This window comes from Amphiura filiformis, chromosome 3 (assembly GCF_039555335.1).
Source record: "Amphiura filiformis chromosome 3, Afil_fr2py, whole genome shotgun sequence".
NCBI lineage: Eukaryota > Metazoa > Echinodermata > Ophiuroidea > Amphilepidida > Amphiuridae > Amphiura > Amphiura filiformis.
In genome coordinates, this window is record NC_092630.1 from 33,804,675 (window position 1) to 33,812,789 (window position 8,115).

Here is an 8,115-nt window from a genome sequence, read left to right on the forward strand (position 1 = left end):
AGAAACACAGCTATAAATAAACCACAGGGACCTTGCAAATTAGTTTTGGGTCTGCCCAGTATGTGTCTTCAAAATTCACAGTAGTTTTGTGCAAATCATGTAAGTGTAACAATTTGGTGTTTAATGGCTTCACCATGTTATATACTTGAATTGGATAAATGTGATGAAAGATCCAAAACCTTGCACATTTGTTATCTAATGACTGGGTGGCTTGTGAGATTTCCTTCAGATTTGGTGACTGGGCCGCTTTTATGGCAGCACTTGACGAAATACATATAATAATAATGGTTCCAATTAATGTGCACTGTATAGTGGGTTATATCCACAGACGAGAGAGATACAGACCGCATGCAATCAGTCAAAGTCTCGGCATCACCCGATAATGAGGGCCGATTGTTCCATGAAATGCGAGACTGCCACGCAATTAGCGTGTGTTTTCATGGTCTACCGCGAAAGCATACAATGCTCTATCGCAAAGGCACGCAGTGCTGGCGTGATTGTTACTGTTAGACATGGCACGATCGAACAATCGGCCCTCATGAATATGCGAGAACTCGCATCATACAATATACAGGGACTTTGACTGGTTGTATGTGGTCTGTATCTCTCTCGTCTGTGGTTATATCTTATAGTTCTTGAGGTATGGATTGAATAATGGAGTAATAAGGAAACTGTTACCTTGCCTTATTAATGTTCATTTATTTTCCATCATAAAAAACACAACAAAAACACCTTGCACCAAGAACAACATGATCTTCTGATCCGTGTAATCAGTGCAAATTACCAAAGAATGCTTGCTTACAAAGTATATGTACCTATATCAAAATATCCATTGATGTTAATGTATATCAATTTTTATGTTTACTCAGATTCCATATAGTATTAAATTATTGTTTGGTGTCATAACAGTGATATAAACTTGTGTTGGAAGTATAAACCCTGCCTATGAAATCTAAAAGCTTGATACCTATCAAATATTTTGATAATATATTTTGCTTAAGAGTGTAATGGGATTCACGGTGGCCTAGCGGAACGGGCACTGACTCATAATCGTAAGGTTGCGGGTTCGAGCCCCGGCGACGCCATCGTGTTGTGCCCTTGAGTAAGGCACTTTATCTCGATTACTCCTCTCCACCCAGGTGTTTAAATGGGTACCGGCATTCTTAAATGCTGGGAAGGTAACAGACTTGCTGTAGAGGAGGTGTAGCGATCCCCCTATAGCAACATTACATGGATGAGTCTGGCCCAATCGCCAATGAAAGAGAGATGGGCACTCCGATCACTGTTTATGCAGGATCGTCTCCTTTACCCTTTTAAGAGTGTAAAGAGGTAATCCTATACAGTATGTAAATTGTAATAATGGCTTGTGTAAGGGCAATCAAGCTTAAGAACTCCAAATGGGTATACATTCAATCGATGGGACAGTATTTTACTGTAAATTTAATAAATATGGGTCTCTGAAATGTATACCCTTTCTCAAGTATGTAGCCTGTTTCAGCAAAACATACCTGATGTCGGCCTGGCAAGTTCTAAGAAATAGACAAACTAAGCTCGAAAAATACAAGACAAATATAGACAAAATTTATGATAACCTCAAAGCCACACTTTCAATTTTCAACACAGAGTTATCATAAAAAGCCAATTTTCACCTCTTTCTCCAAAGCATAAGTTTAAAAATACATACAGGTAAGGTATACTTCGCTGGAACGGCTCACATACACAAGTTGTAAATGCTCTGTACACCAAATTTATGAAACCAGTTACAGCTCAAAATTTGTAAAGTTAGCCCTAAAACATAAAGTTGACTTACACTCACAATGATAAAAACTACTGATTGTCCTGGTGTACCACATGAAAGTTGGAAAGCGATCCTGGTCTGATGTTTAGGGTATGGACTTAAGGTCCTTGAGCTTCTGTGGTCTCTGACAATCTGTTAAGGGAGATCTTGGTTTTTTGTTTGGCATACCAAGCTTAAAATCAGTGGGGTGTGGTGTGGGTGTGCACAAATAATTTCCATCAGTAAGCCAGGACACTCAAGTTTGATTGAGCTGTTCTCCATCACACATGCCTGATCTTAATGTAGATTTGTAATACTATAGAGGCTGGTTTTTCAAAGCATAGCTAGAGATGAGTTGATTGGGCTTCAGATGAATTAGCCCTTCAAAATGTAGGACATGTTTCTCCCTTATTTTTCTACATTAAAGTTGGTGCTCAAAAATCCTGTTCATTTAACCTAAAGTTTAATGATGTAAAGACAAATCCAGAGAGAAATAGCTGCATTGGTAGGGTTGTATGGAGCTTTTAGCTGAGCTTTGATAAGCCAGCCCTTGAGGAAAACCTGTCTTGTTCCTTGTAATTATCATGTGGATGATTTGGTGAGATTTCAGAAAAGTTTATACCAACTTAAATTTGATAACTATTAAGTTATTAAGAGACATATATTTAGATTGGTATGAGTTGATTTGGCATCGACTTGGCTTGACATATAAATTTTAAGCATGTTTGTTTTCATAATCTATAGGGTTTAAGGGGGTACTACACCCCTGGCCAATTTTGTGCATATTTTGCATTTTTCTCAAAAATTAAGCATTGGTGACAAGTAAGATATGTATATTATAGGGCAAGGACTACAACTACTGCACTGAAAATTCAGCAACTCAAGGCAAGTAGTTATTGATTTTTTGATCAAATACTGGTTTTCCCTTGTTTTTTACTGTAACTCCACAACTGTTGTCTGTGCTGAAATAAAAAATTTCCAGTGCAGTAGTTGTAGTCCTTGCCCCTATAATATACATATCTTACTTGTCACCAATGCGCTATAATTTTTGAGAAAAATGCAAAAATAGGCACAAAATTGGGCAGGGGTGTAGTACCCTCTTAATTGAGGGTCTGTAATGTTTGGGACATCGCAATGAATGGTCCATTTACATGTTACTGGAGAATGACATTTGGCATGAGTATTATAATCCATTGGATGGTTCATAAAAATAGGAACTGGTTTATTAAATAAACATTCAAGTTATATGTCATTATGGACGTTGTATTTTCCATTAAGTGGAAAATTTATGAAGGTTTTTAGAAGAAATGATGAGGAGGGTTCACATATATAAAACAATATTTTTATTTTTAAATTTTGTAGCACTTATATAAAGATTATATTTGTTTGCAATTAATATAGGGAATGTAACAACTAAGATTTTAATTCAGAATTAGTAATTGCAGATAAATTGCGATCAACTTAAAAGGGCATTTCGTGATCCACAGCTTCATCCCCCCACTTTTCTCAAAAAAAGTTGAGATTTTTATACCACTAGATACCTCTGGCTACATAATGTTTATGTACCAAATATTTCTTGCAGATTAATTCATTTAGCAAAAATATCGCCAAATTTGAATTTCGTTCTGGTATAACAGAACGAAATTACAACAGTGGCATATGGAGCAGTGTAATACACTAAATCATGCATAACTCGCAAACACAAAATTGGAATCAACTAAAATTTTGGGAATAAGCTTTTTTCATGGATATCTACTGAAAAATGTCATGAAAAGATGATGCTAGGATCACAAAATCCTCCTTTAATCAAGATGGTCGGTTTTATGTCAGGTGGGTGAATTTTGTCATGTAATTTTGTTTTTTATGAATGGTGGTTTTCCCAAAATTGTTCAGTTCATGTCTAATCATACACCTTGTAGTGTGAAATTAAACAGGAATCTGACATGAACTGGGTAAGTTATACCTAAAAACACTCTTCAATGAAATGATCAATAAATGTATAAAATTAAGTTGTACATGTAGAACTTATCAGAGTTGTCCGAGTATTGTTTTAACCTATTGTGATATTAACTTACTTACCAGACTGTTGCATACTTGGTCCAACTGCTAACTGTTAAACAGCTGTTAACATGTTTCCATTATTGTTCATACACTTTAATATATAGAGAGAACCAATCGGAGCAGACATTAGAAAAATGCCAGCCAGGAGTATTATAAAGAGCTTTGTTGCAAAACCCCTTACCTCCACTTGAGCAATTTTGAGAAAACATAAAAAAATCAAAAAAAGTACTGATATATGGGGGTTTCCAACAAAAGCAGTTTTTGGCGGAATGGTTGGGAAGGATGAGCATCCCACCAAAAGCTGCTTTTGATGATTTTTTGATGTTCTCAAAATTACTCAAGTGGATATAAGGGGTTTTGTTTGAAACAAAGCTCTTCATATGAAGAGCTTTGTTGCAAAACCCCTTGCATCCACTTTTGACTTTTTGAGAAAAACAGCTTTTTTTAATTGTGCAAGTATTACTGGTTCGATTTGATTCAATTTGGGTTTGGATAAAATGTTGATGACTAGAAACTAAAATAGGTTTGGTACAATTTTCAAGCCTTCCTATTTATTTTATTTTATCTTTTATATCGTGCCTTTTGTGGATGTAAGGGCTTTTGCAACAAAATAAATTTACCCCTTTTCTAGAAACCACCTTTGCAATCATATTTGAGCCCATTTGTTTGCACTACTTTATGTAACTTGACTAATGCTTTCAAAATCAAAACGAAAAATTGAAATATCACATTTATCTTTTTAATTATGAATTTTTAATTAAATTCGGGAAAATGGGATTTTTTGAGTATTTCCGAAGCTACACCTTTTGTTAATTAAAATTATTTTTTTCAAAAATAGTGACCCAAAAACAGTTCCCTTTGGTTTTAATAGGTAAACAACATTCCATGCTACTAGTATACATCAAAGAATTAAAACAAAACAATTCTATATTCATTTTATGTTCAGATTTCCCGAAATTTCCTAAGATTTCCCAAACGGTAAATATACGATATCTCCGGAAGGGAAGGTGGTATGAAGATCAAACCACCACCAAAATGTGTATTTTTACCCACACTATAATATCATGCCAATAACTAAATTTCAGCCAGAAGTGGATGTAAGGGCTTTTGAAACAGAGCTCTTCATATATTGATTGTGTATACTGTGTCATTCTGTGTGGAGTGCTTTCAGACGTGTTTGTGTCGTGTAGGCTCGATTCATTTGCCTTGGAGGTTGATGCATTTATATTTGCTCATATCGAAGGATTTTTATAGTGTATGAAATAGGTTAAAAACTGCATTATTACTTGTTGCTCACTCAAGAAATTGTACAAAATAATGCACTTGTACATGTCCATTATTTTGTACAATTTCACTCTCAACAAGTAATTTGCAGTTTAAGTAACTGCTGATGGTGATATGGACAAAACTATAGCTATGCCTGCAGACTATCAATTTTGTCTTCTATGGCTTTGAAAAGAGCTGTTCATAGATTGTCTCCTATTTACCGATTTTTATTATCTAAATCAATATATTATTGAATAATAACACTTTGATGTTTTGCAAAAGTTCATTCTAAAAATCATATACTTTGAAAACTTACTTGATTTATTGTTGTGATTAAGTTATATACGTTTTACAAAAGTGTTGTTGATTTAGCCCTCTCTACAACATAACTCAATAACCACAGGACCTACAAAAGTATATCTGTGATATTTGAATTCTTCAGTGGCTCGGAACTGGGGGGCCTGGGGGCCCGGCCCCTCCATAATTTTGGTGAGGGGCCCAAGTACCCTAGGGCCCCCAATAATCTGAGGTAAAATTCATAATTTTAGGATAAAATTCATAATTTTAAAGTAAAATTCACAATTTTAGGTATAATTCAAAATGTAAGGTACAATTCATATTAAAATATATGCATTTCAAAAGCTTTTCTTCTATACACTCGCTATGAAATGGTCAATGCAATTTTTGCCAAAGCTCACTACCATTCGTAAGATGCTGTGAACTTCAAAATTAGCCAAATAATGTTAGGCACTGGTGGTTGTGGTTTAAAACAGGCTGCTGAACCCCCTTTCTGTTTTCAAGCTAAAATTGGACGAATTTGAACAGATGACATTTGCTGTTGCTGTAGAAATTGTAAAAACATGTTAGGACCAAGGATGTAAAATCATTTTTCTTTCAAGACATTTCTTAACAACAGATAAGAACAATTAAAACCTTAATTGGTGTTGATTTAAAGAGTTGTTCAAGTGGGCTGCTCCATGTCAAATAGAAGGAAGGATGGATAGTCTACAAGATTTGCATCGGGGCCTGAGATTGGAATTCCAGTTTCCTTTCTCACGAAGTAAGGGCTAAGAGTAAAATTGTACAATTGTGTTTGGGAGTGGCTTCTCTCTTTCTTTTTCCTAGCTATTTTCTTCCATTTCTTGCTTTGTTTATCAAAGCTATCTAGGCCAGCATGCATATATTAGCCTACACTGGCTATCCAGGCTTGTGCATTTGTATGATCTTGGAACGGTCCATGGTTTTCCATGGATTAGCATGTGTTCCTCACGGACCAACCTGGGTAAACAAACAAAGATCCGAAGATGACTGACCATACACAAATGTACATGTACTTACAAGACACTGTAGAAAATAGAAATGGATGAAGAGTTGACTGAATTTGGTTCGGTTGCAGGCTTGTAAATATCAAGAAGAAAGTCGAGTTGAGTTTGGTCACAGTTACATCATAGCTTACAATGCACTTTATTTGTTAGAGTAAGTTTAATCACTTCATTGATGTGCTGTAGTAAATCAGCTGCTTCTAGGAAAATCCGTTTTTACCCCTTACACATTACGTATATCGCGTAATACCTGAGTGGAAGAAGGGACCAACTCCATCAAAACTGTTTTTGAGATATTAAGAAAAACTTAATATTTGAAAAAGTTTTATAGACAGAATGTTTTCATCTTCAGGGGCCCTTTAATACATGAACATACAGTATTACATAGGCCTACATTCAAAATTATATACGATGTTTCCATGGCAACAGTACAAGTCTTAATACGAGCTGGAATTGGGCCCTTCTTCCACTAATATACTGCAAGTGCCCGTTCCGTAAGCAGATGTGTTATAAATAGCTACAGAAATTTGGTAATTATCCAGCATGTAATATGTTAGGAAGAAAGTCTATTTTAGTGAAAAGCAGATTTCATGGATGAACAAAATTCCTCTTTAACCCAATATTTGTGGAAGAAGGGCCCAACTCCATGGAGTTGGGCCTTTCTTCCATGAACACCATGATTAAGTGTACGTGGAAGACTATTTAAAGAGTGGATTTTGGCTCATCTTTTACACACAAGGAAGAACAGTCTGCTGGCAATAAAATGCTGGGTCTAACTCATTTTTGTACAAAATTGAGTTGGGCCCTTCTTCCACTCAGGTATTCAATTGTTAGTGTGCTGAAAGCCACTTCTTATCTGTCAACTGCACGCTCGAGACACAAAACAACTGAAAGCCTCTTCTGATTATTAGGTATATCAATTGATCAAATTCTAGCGACAAACCAATCATTTGAATTGACGTAACAGCTCACATTAATGTATAATGTTCAACACGTATTGTTCAGCATGTTCAGTTCGGGAATTTGGAGGGAAAATGTAATATCTATATTCATGATATTATGATCCGAAAGTTTAGTTAGACAGCTTACATACGTACTGCTCGGGTTAGATCCGAGTGATTATGACTTCTTCAGGACAAATCCATACTTTTCCTTGCCAAAGAGGCAGGTACAAAACACAACCAGGTTAATCATTGTCAATCAATCAAATAATTCTTACTCACGTTAAAGTAATACTTTAGTTATAATCAGTTCACATTTAAATCAATGAATTTTAATAAAAATATGAAAGACAATGGAAGTTGTAATTACAATCAATACAATGATCAAAATAAGCTTATTTTCTAACTTGCAAAAGGTACATTTGATTTTAGTCACAAATAGAGACCAATCCGATTGCATATAAAATCTATATTTAGCATGTTTAAAAGTGTCTGCATGTCGGAAGGCTTTAAGTAAAACATGTAAAATATATTCGTATTCAGTAGGCCTATTTACTTTACGCATTCAGGATCCCAATATAAAAACAAATGCCTGGGATTACAAATATAACAGCACCAAGTAATCGTTACTGCTTTGATCACAAACACGAACTTAAACCATGATATTTCAACCCTGAATGACCTTTACCCCCATATTGATGATGACACCATAGACACTGATCATAATAATAGGCAATGTATTCAGGGA